Below are 16,398 nucleotides of genomic sequence, written 5' to 3' on the forward strand. Positions count from 1 at the left end.
ACTTACCCTCTTCCATAACCTACTTCTGTTTTTTTCTTATTTTTTCTCTGATAAATCTCTTTTCCATTCCTAGTCAACTATGCTTTTCTCCATCTGTTCTCCACATGCCTTGGTTCCTGTAGAAGACTTGACAAATTATATGGTAGTGCTTAGAGGAAACGGGCTATAGAATGGTTACATAATTTTGGTAGCAGTCACTGTGCAGTGTGCCAAAAAGTAGTGATCCTAGTTTCATTTTGTCAATATCAAATGCAAAGAAAGAACAGAGGGAAGATGTGGTGGTTATATTTTACAGGCACACAAGTTTTGATATAAAACAAAAAATACTGATGCTTTTTCAAAAATGTTTAGTATTTGATGTCACTTGAATTATGGGCCAGGAAAATAAAGCACCGACTTTGTTTTCAAGGGTGTTTAACAGGAGCTTTTAGTTTTAGAAGTGAAGGTGTGATTACCTACAGTTGGTCTTTAAGTTATTTAATTCTGTGCCACATTTTAAGTAGACTCTGTAGAAACCAATGAAAATGAAAACCAGTGAAGTGTCCATTTCAAGATACACCTTTAGAATTAAGCAAGTTAAATCAATGGAAATCAATAGAATGTTAGGAGAACCAAGAAAACTACCCGACAGGAGAGCAGTGAAGTAGTGAATCAACTTTTCACACCAGAGTCAGTGTATTTCCACTGCGTTCCTCGGGCTGCATAGTCTCACTTGGGTGAGTTAATCTACATGTGATTTCTCGATTTTAACTATTTGAGGCCATTGTTCTTAAACGAAAAAACCAAACTGCTTTGTGCTAGAGTAGGGGACAAAACTTGCTTTTTTGAATGTAGTCTCAGGTCTGAGATCCAGGAACGTATGAAACTTCCTTGAATGTAAAGATTCAAGCTCTTGCTTGCTTTCCTGAGAAATGCTTGGTCCAGTTTTCTTTGAGATTTTGGTCAGTAACAATAATAGGTGATTATGATTCAGTGTATTGAATTTTGTATAATGTTTTAATAGGCTTTATAGCATCTACTCTCTAAACAATTGTTCACATTTTAGGTTAGTGAAACTCTATATGCACTAAGCAGAAGACTAAAGGTCCACCCTACTTCTACTTAATACTTTCTTATCCACTAAGAAAAGAAATAACAGGAAATAAAGATGATGTATCACATGATGGATTTAGGCTACATAGGGTAATTTGATAATTGTTAAAATTGCTTCAGCATATGAATGGTTATCATGAACTTCTTCTGGAAGTCTTGAAATTATAACCATGGTTTTTCACTTGTCTGGGATGGTTTAAATGTGGTCCTGCCAAAATAACATAGTATCTTTTAGCAAACTTTTCTGAGAATAATCTATATTAAAGAGTTGAAAATTGATCAAACCAGTAAAGTGTTCTGAGTTATAGATGTTGATTTCTACATTACCTATGTACTGTTTAAAAAGTACATTTTCTATTGTTTATCTTATGCTTATATGAGTTCTCTGCAAGTAAATTTATGTTTACAAAAGACACTATAGATTATTTTTAAAAATGAGATAAGAGAAGGGGCCCCCAAGCCCTACCTGAAAGTGCTATGTCATTCATATCTTTTATTATTTTTTTGTAGTATTGATGGACATTTTATTGTACTTTTCTGCAATTAAAAATCTCACATGTACAGACTTGATACAGAGTGAAAAACTGAAGGCTTAATCAGACCTAAGGAGGAGCTGTGTCATAAGAAACAAGAAAATTTCCCTGACTCTGTTGAGAAAAGCGAAGATATTTAGATTTTTGCAGACTTCCTAATAAAGATACAAAGTCATCTCTACTTCAGAATTCTGTGTAGAAGATGACTTTCTACATCATATATAAAATAAATAAGTACCTCTTTTACCATATATAAAATAAGTATTTATTAATAAATAAATACTGTATAGTATAGGGAACTATACTCAATATTTTGTAACAACCTATAGTGGAGAAGAATCTGAAAAATAAATGTATATTATATTTATAATACATATATACAATAAACTGAATCCTGCTTTACACTAAAGCTAACATAACATTGTAAATCAACTATACTTCCATTAAAAAAAGATGACTTTTTATTAGGTGTCTACTAGTAATATGTTCGAAGCAGGCAATGGCATCCCACTCCAGTACTCTTGCCTGGAAAATCCCATGGACGGAGAAGCCTGGTAGGCTGTGGTCCATGGGGTCGCTAAGAGTGGGACACGACTGAGTGACTTCACTTTCATGCATTGGAGAAGGCAATGGCACCCCACTCCAGTACTCTTGCCTGGAGAATCCCAGGGACGGGGGAGCCTAGTGGACTGCTGTCTAAGGGGTCGCATAGAGTCGGACACGACTGAAGCGACTTAGCAGCAGCAGCAGCAGTAATATGTTAAGTTGGTAGATGAACTAGTAACGTGGAAATGGACAAATTGAGACCTGGTTGTTTTATGCTATATAGAATCTTAGACCAAACCTTAAAACAGTTTTCCATTGAGTATTAACTACCACATTTGTTGATAATTGGCAATACTCAGTTTTTTTGGTCTAAAAGTGGCAATTTTGGCTCTCCACCTAATTCCATTAGATATTTTTTGCAAGCTATAAATGTTGTAGGTTATCTATTTTAAAATGGAGATAACAATTATGTTTTCCACATAAACTTGTTTTGAAGATTAAACGAGATAAGACATGCAGCTTGCTTAGTACAATGCCTAGTATAGTAAGTGCTCATGATCTCTTGCTATTATCACTGTTATTAAGATGTAAAAAAAAGAAGTCACTGTATTTAAATTAAATTAAAAATAATTACCAAATTAAAAGATATTTTCCCTTTGTTGGCTTGAAATATATCAGCTAGTTAATAGTGAATGAAATATGGTCTCAGTAAGACTGTCTTCACTTTGATGTAGAAACCATTCAGCTCTCTATCCTTAGTACTTTGAAAATGTCTTTTACCTAGTAAGTGCCGATATATATTGAATTGCATTGAACTGAGTTTCTGTTAGGTTACAGAGCAATTTCTAATTCTACCTTATTTTTTTTTTGAGACCTCATTACAAAAGATTTAAATAAATTAGGCATATGAATGTATTTCAAGGTACTTGCAAGAAGTGGTCATGATAAGAAAATCTCATAAATAGTAACTGTGTTATCATTAGATGTGCTGAGACATAAGATAGGCAAATGGGCTCCTTGAGGGCAGAGGACAGAAGGGGAACATTTGACTCCTGGTCAGACCTGTACCAGGACAGTTCAAGAATCATGTTGAGGGTTACCTGTGGTCAGTCTGGAATAGGTCCTCCTTCCGTTCGGACTCTTGTCAGAGAAGAAAAGCTCCCTCAAAGAGCAAGACTGGGCATCCTCAAATCTTAAAGAACCAAATCTAGGTTTTGTTAAAGTAGTATATTCTCCTGGACTCCTAGTATTGACAAATTATTTTTAGCCATCTTACATAGTATTTTGTGTAAATTTGGACAAGCATTAAATTAGACATTAGCTTCCTGTGTGTATAGCTGTTATATAGCTATAAAATCAAACTCTATTTACAGATAGATATATAAATTTACTATAAAAACCATTGAAGTTTAAATTAACAATATTTTAATGTTCTATGTGATGTTTTTGCTGAAACTGAAGGACTGATGGCAGATTTAATCATAGAAAAATAGATTTTTGTCTTTGATATTTTACTTATTAAGTTGATTCTTTGGATTTTGAGCCTGATGGGATCATCATTTTAATAAATGCCATTATCATGGTTATTTTTTCTTTTATGTACCAAATTCATTTAAAATCACTTATCCATCACTTTGATGGGCCAGTCAATTTGTTAGTGCTGCTCAAAATACAATATTGAAAAAATTTTAAATGTGCTTTAATGAAAGTTACTTCACTATTCTACATTTCTTGAAAATGACTTAAGTTCTTACATATAAACATAGGAGTCTCACTATTAATTTAAAATGGGAATATAATAATGGGACCTTGTGCTGTATTCCAAAGATTCTTTGGAATTTAACTTTTATTAGTGTGTGTCATGTCATGATTCTATTTCACCACCATTTTCCTCCATTCCACTTTCCATGAAACTTTTGTTCCGGCAATGTCTGTGAAGTCATTTGGCAAGAACCTATCATTACATATTAACTTGGCCTTTGCTTTTTTCTCATTAGATGCTAACTATTAAGGGAACACATTAATCTCCCACACTGTCATTTTCATGATGACACACCAAAAGCTCAATTTATTAAGTAACTTAAGAATCTACATCTTATTCTGTGAAAATGGTTCTCAATTGATAATTATCGCTGCAAGAAAGAAATTTTGTCTCAATGGTATAAAGAATTCCACATGAATATAGTGTTCAGTTCAGTTCAGTCACTCAGTCATGTCCAACTCCTTGCAGCCTCATGGACTGCAGCATGCCAGGCTTCCTTGTTCATCACCAACTCTTGGAGTTTACTCAAACTCATGTCCATTGAGTTGGTGATGCCATCCAACCATCTCATCCTCTGTTGTCCCCTTCTCCTCCCGCCTTCAATCTTTCCCAGCATCAGGGTCTTTTCCAGTGAGTCAGTTCTTCATATCAGGTGGCTGATGTGAAAAAATTGGAGCTTCAGCATCAGTCCTTCCAATGAATATTCAGGACTGATTTCCTTTAGGATGGACTGGTTGGATCTCCTTGCAGTCCAAGGGACTCTCAAGAGTCTTCTCCAAAACCACAGTTCAAAATCATCGTGTTAGATATGGCACAATTTCATTTTTGGGTTTTCAATTTTGTTTTCAAAATTGAAAAAAATTTTGGGCTACTTCACTGTAGCCCATGAGTATGTTTTTTGAATGAATGCATTGAAGAACAGGGCTAACTATAGTTGAAACAAAAGGAAGTGTCCCTGTGAAAGGAATGTATCTGCTACCCTGACCATATGTAGAACTGATTCTTCCAAAGAAAAGCATGGAAATGTTTATTACAAAAGGTATTTTGTAAATCGAGGTAACATTTCAAAATATTTAGTTAAGCCCAAGAGACTTCAGTGGCTGAACCCTACTATATTTGTCATTTGATGCCTTATACTTATTTTATTGCTGATTTTAGTTGTTACTTAAGCTTCTCGTAATCACCTGAATCTGGTAGAAAATTTTTACTCTATGGCATTAATTTGTCTTGACAACAAACAGTGTGTGTATTAAATGTAATTGCCTTGAAGAAGCCATCTGAAGTGTCAGAAAACCTGAAGGCCAATGCTAGCTCTGCCACTTTCTAATAATAACTCAGAAATTTTTGAAAAATCAGGATCTCTCAGCCTCAGTTTCCTTACCTAATGCTACTTGATTTGCCTCATCAGGAGGTTAGTTGTGAGGAAGCAGTGTAAGTTGATTGTACTTTGAAAGCATTAATCTTATGCTTATACATGTTACTATACTAGAGACCCTCCCCCGCCCCCAAGTGCAAAGTGTTTAAAATCTTATGTATTTTCAATTGTTAAGATTCTCCAGTTCTTTCACTTATTTTAGACATTTCTACCCATTATTTCATCCTTCATTTGCATCATTTAAAAAGTTATTATAGATCAGATGTCAGAAAACTGCAGGCTGAGTCCTGTCCATCACCTATGTTTGTAAATAAAGCTTTATTAGAACACACTCATGTTCACTGATTTATTTATTTTCTATGACTGTTTTTTCACTGCAGTGGCAGTTGAATAGTGTGGCAGAAACTGTATGGCTTGCAAAACCTAATATATTTATTATGTGGCTTTCTACAGGAAAATATTGGTACCCTCTGTTACATATCACTGAAGTCCAGGGCCAATTATAATTCAGTCCTTTCTGGAACCTAAGTCTTTGTAGATGATGTAATCTCCATACTCTCCTCTAAGGGACTAAGTGGGCCTGAATATATCCTCTTAGTAAGGAGCAAACTTTACCCCCTCACTTGTGATCCATGAGTGCAAAGATGTGGATGTCTTGGAATCTTGTTTCTTTCTTGCTCCTTTCAGTGTCTTGATTCTTTGAAAGAATAGTCTCAGTGAGTTGAATGATGCTGAAAATCTTGTTTAGAAATCTAGGCACATTTAAAATCTAGTTCATTACCAGGGCACCGCAGTGTATGCAGGCTAATGTCTCACAAATTTTTAAGTTCAAATGGAACATTGAATAATGGAAATTACCAGTCCAGCAAACAGACAGTGTGGAAAGATAAAGTAGATAAGTTCACATTTTAAATGCACTAGAAACAGTAAATTCCTGTTACTAGGTTTTCATATGTTCAAGTTTTTAGGCTTAGGCTATATTCATGTGAATTTGGAAATATCTAGTGGCAGAGATGGGGGATTTAGCAATCTATACAAATTTACTTTCTACCACTTTAGAAAAGTCAGAGGTGTCTCATTTAACATAAAGAATTTTAGAGTTGAAATAGACCTGAGAGATCAACATTTCCCAACCTCTTTTGACCCATGGACCATTTTCATAGTAATTTATAGTCTTTTCAATCCTCTTAGGCATTTTTAAAATCAGTTCATCATTTTTGTGTGATATATTATGAAGAGATAATTTTAAATGAAAACTATTTTATCTTAGATTAGTACATTATTAAGGATTATATTATACATTTTATTTTAACACGATTATTAATGATGACATACATAAACAAATTTTGCCTTTTTTCATTTGTAAGTGAAAGTTGCTTAGTCATGTCCGACTGTTTGTGACCGCATGGACTTATACAGTCTATGGAATTCTTCAGGGGATCTTCCCAACCCAGGGATCAAAGCCAGATCACTCCCGCATTGCAGACAGATTCTTTACCAGCTGAGCCACAACGATAAATGGTAAATACTTTCTTGGACTTCCCTGGTGGCTCAGATAGTAAAGAATCTGCCTGCAATGCAGGAGACCTGGGTTCGATCCCTGGGTTGGGAAGATCTCCTGGAGGAGGAAATGGCCACCCTCTCCAGTATTCTTGCCTGGAGAATTCCATGGACAGAGGAGCCTGGCAGGCTACAGTCCATAGGATCACAAAGAGTCAGACACGACAATGACTAACACACACGCGCACACACATATTTTCTCAGTTCACAAAGAATTTGTGAAAGAAAAAATGAATTGTTATAAAAATTGAAAATGACATTATTTTCATATGTAATTTTGAAACTGAAATGTAGATTAATGTAAGAGGCAAAAATTGTTTTCATGATCTGTTTGAAATTCTTAGACTTCATGATATAAAAATTAATTTCTTTCTTACAGTTTTTGTATTTGTGCTTTTAAGTGATGACATCAGGGAGATTTGGAGTTTCCCTTCTCCAAAGAAATCATGTTGGCTGAAAAGTTAAGTGAAAAATCAAATTAGTTATAATTATGTGTGTATGTTTGTATATTTTAACACTTTGCAAGTATCAGATGTATACGAATATGCTATGTAAGAATTTTGATCAGATAAATATATCCTATAAACCTCTTAAGGCAATTTGGCACAATCATGAATATTTTGGGGCTTCCCTGGTGGCTCAGATGGTAAAGAATCTGTCTGCAATGCAGGAGACTGGAGTTCGAGCCCTGGGTGGGGAAGATCCTGTGGAGGAGGAAGTGGCAACCCACTCCAGTATTCTTGCCTGGAGAATTCCTTGGACAGAGGAGCCTGGAAGGCTATAGTCCATGGGGTCGCAAAGTGTCAGATACGACTGAATGACTAACACACACATTAATATTTTAATTTCATAAATCTTTATTTAAAATGCCTCTCCCCTGCTTTTTTTTTTTGGCTTTTGATATCAACCAGAGGTCCATGATGATTATACTTTAAACTCCATATGACCACAAACAAGGTATCTTAAGCCTGAGCCATGGCTAAGGACCGTGCTAATTGTCTGAGGCTCTGGGTTTAGGGCATGCTTTTCACCATGTGGACCTCATGCTTGTTCCACATATGCTTGGAGACTCTCAATCCCTCCAACTTAAAAGGAAAGGGTATTTCACTGATTATTTCACAAAGGAATGAAAACAGTTGTTACTGACAAGGGCCCTGTGGTCACTGTTGCTCATCTTACATACAAGGAAACTACAACCAAGTGAAGTAAAATGCTATTTCTGGGTCCATACAGTAGCCTAATGGCTACCATCTGGCATCTTTCCACGTAAATGTGAGTGATTAAATAATGGTACTGTACCCTGCACAAAGCATGTGAAGCTGACCTGGTTTTGGTTTTTAACTGAGAGTAGCTCAGATGGTAAAGAATTTGCCTGCAATGCAGGAGATCTGGGTTAGATCCCTGGGTTGGGAAGATTCCCTGGAGAAGGGAATGGCAACCCACTCCAGTATTCTTGCCTGGAGAATCCCATGGAGAGAGGAGCCTGGTGAGCTACAGTCCATAGAGTTGCAGAGTCAGACATGACTGAGTGACTAATGCTAACTATCAGTTAGTTCATCCCCAATCATATATTATGTTCTAAAGCTGTTATTCAGCAGAGGAAGCCTGTTCAGTTATTTCTTGGGTGTCTCATTTGAGGATGTTGATTCTTAATGTGTCTTCCTTTTTGATAGATACACCAGTATTCTGATGGAAATTATTTGTAAGTCTAGTCACAGCAAATACCTATTCTATAGAAATCACTTGTAACAAAGGGTACTGAACCTGAACTAATGAATCATCTATTACAATCAAGTCATTGGGTGAATGACTTTACAGAGATAAAAAATTTGGAGGATACCCTAGTGCAGTAGATTTTCAGCATAAACAAAATTTGTCCAAAACAGTATGGAATAATTGGTTTAAATCATTGCTATAAATTCAGACTGAAGATTAAGTAGAGTCTGTTGTAGCATGTGATCTCTATTGGTCAGTCCAGTAGAATCCCATTCAAGGTATGTGTCCATTTGTAAAAATGATTTGGTAATGACTGTTTTTCCTACTGATTATAATAAAGGGATACTTGGTTGTCTTTGACTGATTGATTGTTGACTGTTCTATAATTCAGCATATATTTCTTGATTTGTAGTTCCTCCTCTCCATTGTTAAATTTATCATATTACATTATCATCCAGTTTAAGACTATGCTGTCATTTTGTTGGAGATTATTTTAAACCAATCTGTTATTACCATTAGGAGTGGAAAGTTTTCTGTTTGTAAGGTAATATGTTTAGTGACTAGCCTGTAGTGAAGGTGAAGTGTTAGCCTATGAGAGGATCACAAAGCATTTAGAAGTTTAGTCTGGTTTAAGTATGGGTTGGCCGAAATGTTCATTCAGGTTTCCATAAGATATTACAGAAAAACTTGAATGAACTTTTTGGCCAACCCATTATGTATTTTTATGAAATGGAAATATATCCTGGGTGTCTGTATTTAGAGGTTCATATTTTTAAGCAACATTTTAGGATTATAAGGAAAACAAGGTCTTAACTAACTGATTAACGAATCAGCAAATATTCTACTGTTCAGTGTTTCTTCTATTCGTAACTGCTGGCTACAGTTCTTGACAGAATCACTTACCTGTGCTCATTCCTAACAAGCTAACTCTCTGGAAGATTTTGAAAAATATTCTGACTACCTTTAAACCTTTGTCCAATAAAAACTGTGTTTATTGGCACCAATGTTCAAGATATTCAAGATTTCACTTAATAAAATAGTCTCTATGCCTATTGGCCAGTTGTTTAATTCTCTATGATCAATTGTTTATAATGATTATATTTTAGAAAACTAAAATTTCTAACCTTGGCAGGGTGATAGCTTGGAAGAAAACTGTTTAAGACTTTTTCATAAAATCCTAATTAAACAGTTATGCTCTTGGGTTATGTTGTGGGCAAAGTAGGTCTGCACTCCAAGTGGGGGTAGCTGGACTGGATGCCAGGTGATATCTCCAGAATGCTACATCCCATTAAGGTTCAATAATGCTAACTCCTCAAGCAAGCTATGTTCTTATGGGAACACTTAAACACATTTATTAAAAATATTATGTAAAATCTTGTAAGTTTACCTGCTTGCCTCAGTTAAGAGTCATGAAGTTCTAAGTGGGAAATTGGGTTAGGAGTAAAGTCTTATTTCTGTAGAACTTTATAGGTGACTCTTCACCATGGATCACAATGCTGTGCTGAATGTACAGTGAAAATTAGGCACCTTTGAATAATATTTCCTATTCTTTGATTCCCAAATGGAGTGTATAGGGAAGGATGAAAGTGTGTGTGTGTGTGTGTGTGTGTGTGCGCACACATGCAGATGGGTGCTTGGGAGGGGAATATAAATTATGCGATTAGGTTTCTTTTCTTGCCTTTTGACTATCTCAGTGGGAAATACCAGTGGCAGATTATTCACATGGCTATGTTGTAAAATCATAGGTTTTTAATGTCTGGACTACTGAGTACAAACATAACATTTAAATAAAAATAATTCAGAGTATTTATCTTCACCAAATCTTCTCTGTCCCACAGAGGATGAGAGCTGTCTCTTTAATAATGCAAAGGAGTAGTAAATTTCAAGCTGAGGATGGGCAATAACAAGGAGAGTGATCTCCACGCTGCCCTGATGTCAGTGGAGTGCCTTAGGAGAACACCTTATTAGTTCTAACAGGCTGGTTAGCGCCGGGTCACCTCTCTGCCTCTATCTTCCCCAGCAGGGTCACTCATCTCTGGGCTATATTTGGGAGGGAAGAAGTGAGGGGGAGGGGAAAGAATATATTTAGAGCTTCTCTCATCTGCCCAGCTTTGAGAGCTGTTTATTTTTATTTGTTTTCCAACTGTGTGACTCTCCTTCTCTTCCCCTCACTGCCCACTCTTCTCTCATCATATGTCTGCATACATTCTCTGTGTTAAGACAAAAGCACAGTGTTTTCTTTTCATCATTGTTTCATTTTTAGAAATCACCAGAAATAAATGTAGTTTATAAATCTATATTTCAGCGAGTATTTACTGTGTTGAAAACATTAACCAGAAGAAGGGCCCAATTAACATGAAAAACCAAAAAAAAAAAAAAAAAAAAGGAAATATGCATTTATATACCTTTTACTGTCTTAAAAAATGGAAGTCAGTATATTTTATAAATCAGTCACATTTAGAGTTGCACTTAGTATGTTTTTACAAAAGAAAAAGATTAACCTCTTTTTAAAAATGTATTTTTTGGTCATCTTTGACTTTTTTTTCATCATAGCTATGAACATCAGCTCTTTCTCCTCCCCAGCCCCCATCCTCCATCCAAAAATGAATGCAAAGAAATACTATTAGGCTGTCTGGTTATGTATTTTTTATGAGGCCATACAAGACGCTGCCTGACCCCTTGCAGCTCATGTTATAAGCACACTGAAGATGCTTTTCATTTGGGTTTTGCTTTTCAGCCTGGATGACCCCTATTAAATAAAAAAAGGGGGGGGGTTGAGAGTGGGGGGGGGGAGGCCTAATATGTGACCCCAGGGACTAGTCGCTTCAAGGATTACATTTAATTCATATGATAATATTGAAATATAACGTTCCTGGGTCCCATGTTTTGGTTATTTTCTCTTTATTTGAGGAACTCATTGATGAGTCTTGTCATAGATGTTTTTCATCAATTTTGGGTAGAAACTGTGACTCATGAATTAGGGTCAGATTCTTAAAATTACCTTTTCCCCTCCTTTTAGGATTCAGGTCACAAATACAAAACATCTCTCTCTTCATAGTTTCTCTGGGAGGTACAGAGGAATTAATTTTTTTCTGATGTGTCTGTTAAGAGTTCTTTTTCAAATGAAGAAAATTTTAATTTTGACATTTTCTTAACCATCATCAAGATCCCAAAGTTCTTTATTAGTGTGAATACTAACATCTTTTAAACTCATGGACTGCCTCCCTCCTTTCTATCTCTCTTTCTTTCTTGCTCCCCCTGCAAAGTCAGTTACACATATATAATGGTATTCTCTCATATATATGAGTCATGATCTAGATAGTGACCCACATTTGGGTTGTTGTCCCATGGTACATATATTAATGCTGTAATACAAATTTTTACATTGCTTTTATTATCCTATTTTTCAAAATTCCCCAAATTAGTTACTGAATAGTAAATTGAATAAATTTTTAAGAGACCTATAACTTGACCAAGCATCATTTTTTTTTTCTTTTTACAGTGAAACATTGTTCATACAATTTAAATTTAGGATTAATGATCAAAACCAATTTGCAAAAGCATCCTTCTGGTCAGTTTTTAGAATTACATTTCTATTAATGTTTCTCATAATATTGGATGCCTTTTTGTCCTTGCTAGTTGAAATGAGCAGGTTGAGAAATGGAATTAAACTGGACACCATTCGTTGTATTTTGAAAATGTTTTTATTCCTTTCACTTAACAGACTAGCACTTAATGTCTGTGAATCAGCTGCCGTTCATCAGTACTGCAGCGGTTCACTTGTCTTGGAAAGCAGGTTCCTTGGAGGGACAGTAACATTTCACCAGAGCTAATAAAGTCAATTAGGATAATGTTATACAGTAGGCCACTGGAAAAGTAGGTGCATTTTGCACGAATCATTCTATGTTTTTAATTCATACAATTTTACACTTCATAAGGAATATTTAAAGACAGCTATTATTATTAGTTGCATCAGCTTGGAGATATATATATATATATGATATATGTATCATATATATGTTTAAACACTATTTTCCTTTCCCCTTTTCCCCCTGAGTTGTTGCAAGAAAATGAAAGCAAGAAAATTTGTGGACATGTTCACACATTTTCATTGCCACAAAAGTACTGATGAAAACTGATCAAAGCTGGGAAATTCATTGTAGTCGCTGAAACCCCTTCTCAAGCCAGTCTCTTATTGCATCGGTATTGGTACAGATGTGATTCAGCAAATAAAACCCCTAGCTGCCTGGCCCCCTCTGCAATCAGAGAGCAGCAAAGTAGATCCGCAATAGGGTTTTTTTTCACGATGACTCATAATTTTCCTACATTTGTTTGCATCACAGTCTTAACATTTCTGACATCTGGGTTACTGGTGAAAACGTACATGTGTCTCTGTGTATACATAGAGTATGTATATTTTTGTCTTGGTTAGTCATTGTATGTGAGAGGGATGTTTTAAAAACAGAGATTTCAGGTTCTCCTTTGTAAAGCATTAAGCTGTGACCCTCCCCTCCTCCCTTCCCTCCCCCTGTAGCCCTGGACTTCATGATGCCTTCTTGACTGCTAGCTGAACATGGAGTTGTCTTTTTATTTATTTTTTTTATAAACCCAGTCACAACACAGAAAGAGGAGGAGGAGGGGAGAGAGAGAGAGAGAGAGAGAGAGAGAGGGAGAGAGGGAGAGGGAGAGAGAGAAGTAAAAACCCTGAAGGATGGTTCTCAAAAATTCTAAAGGAACCACAGGGAATTCCTTTTAAGAGCAACAGAAAGCAAGCTAGCTGAGGTAAGGCAGATGTGGACAGCCTTCCTTTTCTTCTCTTTTCTTTCCTTTCCTCTGTCTCTTTCTGTGTATCTCTCTCTCCATTTCCTCTCTCTCTCCTCATATTCTGTCTCTCTCTCCCTTTACATTCATTTCTCTCTCTCTCCCCCTCCCTCTCTCATCCTCTTTCTCCCTCTCTCTCCCCCTCTCCTTCTCAAGAGCTGTTTCTTTATGGATCTGGGAGGGTAGGTGGGTGGGGGAGCTACCTAACTTCTTCCCTGCTTAAGCAATCTGAGAATGGAACTCATGTGAATATGCAAATAGGACTGCCTGGGCCGCGTTGCTGACACGTGTATGTGTTGTATCCTTCTCCCCACCTCCCTGTCTTAGCGTCTGATCTTCAACAGATTGCTGTTGTTTCTTGTGATCACCAGCACAGCGTGCTGGAAAGAGAGATGGGGGGAGAGGTGGGGATTGGAGGGAGTGTTGTGGGGCTGGAAGGCAGGAAATCAGACATGATTGCTGTGACTTTTTTATATTAATGTGTGGCTTTTTTTCTAGCTCATTTGCATGTCAAAGTGGTGGAGGTGTGAGGGCAGAGATTAGTATGGAGATGACATAATGATGCAATGAATTAAATGTGATCACTTCTCAGAGCGGGGGTGAGGTGGGGGGGAGCAGTGAGTGGGGAGGGGGGGTAGTCAGCAAGACAGACGGAGTGAGAGAGCAAGAGGGGAGCGCTGCTTCTGATCTTCACCACACAGTTGATTGATGTCACCAGCGAACAGAATGCATCTTTTTATTGTGATGATGGTGATGGTGGTGGTGGTGGTGCTGATTGCCATGATTACACTTATCGTTAGTGTGAAATTTGAATTTTAAGTGGTCAGTGCAGGAGCTCCAGTGCACGTGATTGTTTGGTCCATCACTGCAAACCCTTTACTGTCAAAATTTAACGCCGCTCCACGTTTGCTTTTATTTAAAAAGGAGAATGCAACATACAGGAAAGAGATGACTAATTTCTGATGTTACACACTGAGCTGGGATACCAAGGGTTTTCATGTTTCTTTAGCTCTATTTTGTGTATGCAAACAAAAAAAGAGGGGGGTGAGATTAAAAACATTTTTATTATTACCAAAAAAATCTTTTACGGATCAGCAGGGTGGCAGGGGTTTCAACCGTTGACAATCAAGAAAATGCAATTTCATCTCTGGCATTCAGCGTTATCTTCCTTTAATAACAAAACCAAACCGGACTGATTACTGAACAAAGCAAATTCTCAGGCAGCTAGTTGCAGGTCTGAATGCAGGAGTAAAAACTGAACATTTTCCCCCTTGCTTTTGGCTATTTTGTATGCAACACCTGTAAATATGCAAGAGGTAGTTGTAAAAGGATTCATGGGAACAGAGAGGGGAGGTTTTAATTTAAACTTTCTGATAATTAAAAGAAGAAAAAGAATATAAACACACTAGAAGGGTTTGTAGACTTTGTCGATTTATTTGTTGTAGAAGTCAAATTCATTCTGTCTGCCAGTAAGTTTTCCTCTGATTAGTCTCATCTATTACTTCTTTGGGAGGATGAACTTCCTACAGTATAGACAAATCAGTATAGAAATTTAGGTCTAATTGTTATGTGTGCAATAACCCTGATGATATAAATGAGCACTTAAGACTCCACAGAACATCACTAACATTAATTTATTGAAAAAGAAAATCCAAAGCAACTCCATTAGTTTTTCCCTGTTATTGTTAAGGACTTTAAATGGATTTCCTAATTGGATAATTTTATTCACAAGAATAATACACAAATGGAAAATGAGCCCTAACCCTTGGGGAGGAGGGGGTGGTCTGCAGAAGGAGGAAGAGTCAGGTTAAGAGCAAACCCCTGTCAACTTGTAGGACACCTGCTCAGATAGCACACTGACGGGAAAAGTCAGGATTCTGAGAAAAGCACCCAGTGTGAGAACGAGCAGTCAAACAGGGTGGAGGGACCAGGGTGCTTTAAGCATATTCAGGCAACACGGGAGATAAATCCCCTTGCCTCCTTTTTGTTGTTTAAAGCAGTGTCATCATTGCCGCCCCTCTTTGGTCACAGGCACTTCAGATTCATTCTATCCCAAGTTTTCCTAAGACGGAGCATCACATCTTTGCCCCCTTTCCCTCTTTCTCATTCACACCTTCGGCGTTTTCTCTCTGCCATGTTCATCTTCTTGGAGTGGCACTGGGGCTTGCCTTGTGTCTCTCCCTTCTAGATGAAGGCAGCTATGCTCACAGTAACCTGGACCTCACTAAATGCTGTGCATGGCTACTATTAATAGAAAAGCATCTTGTGTTCTATTCTTACACCCTTTGCCTGCCAAATACTGGGAAAGGGAATCAAGACAGAGAAAAGTTCTTGAGTGCTGGTCTGGACTGGCTTTCCTCCACACACATCAACACCTGTATCCTTATTCTCTACCTGTCCCAAGGTAATACTGTGGCCTCTTCCGCACCCTGCTTTCTCCTTGCCTTAGTCTTCTAGGCCAATAAAGAAGAAAGGCAGGGATGAGGATTGTTCCTATTGATCTGCCCAAGGGGATCATTAGGCATCCGTATCAATCTACAAATCAGTGGGCCTGTGTTACTAGCTTGGGCAGTCATTGCCAATTTGTTCCTATTAGATGGTGGAGCCTGGAGGTGTTTGATGAGCAGATTGGGTCTTTATCTCAGCACTGGAGAGTATGCAGGCTTGCTGCCAGACAGCAGAGGTTTACAGGATATTTTGGTAGCGGGGACAGGGATCCTTATGAGTATTGCTTTTCAGCCTGAAATCTGTCTGCACATTAACTGGACTTCCACAACGGACCCCACCCCACCCTCACCGATCTGATCGTCTCTAGTTAAAACTAGCCCCCACTTTGCCTCCTCCAGCCCTGACATCTCCCTGGAAAGCTGTCCACAGAAATATCTTCTTGAGTATTCTTTTGTAATCCTTTCGGGGACTGGACCGGCATCATTGGAATGTAGGCACTTTTTCTTTTCCTTCCTCCAGCTCCTTTGCTACCAGGAGCAGTGTAT

General features: G+C 37.3%; 1 long non-coding RNA gene across 2 annotated transcripts in view; it reads left to right on the top strand.

The window, feature by feature from the left end:
* Positions 1–13,307: 13,307 nt before the first annotated feature.
* The window catches only part of LOC133050711 (uncharacterized), a 568,279-nt gene continuing 565,188 nt past the window's right edge, over positions 13,308–16,398 (top strand). For both annotated transcript variants that reach the window (XR_009691689.1, XR_009691688.1), the window contains exon 1: positions 13,308–13,366. This is a non-coding gene — a long non-coding RNA (uncharacterized LOC133050711). The remainder of the gene's footprint in view (positions 13,367–16,398) is intronic.

This window comes from Dama dama, chromosome 4, assembly GCF_033118175.1.
Source record: "Dama dama isolate Ldn47 chromosome 4, ASM3311817v1, whole genome shotgun sequence".
Lineage (NCBI taxonomy): Eukaryota > Metazoa > Chordata > Mammalia > Artiodactyla > Cervidae > Dama > Dama dama.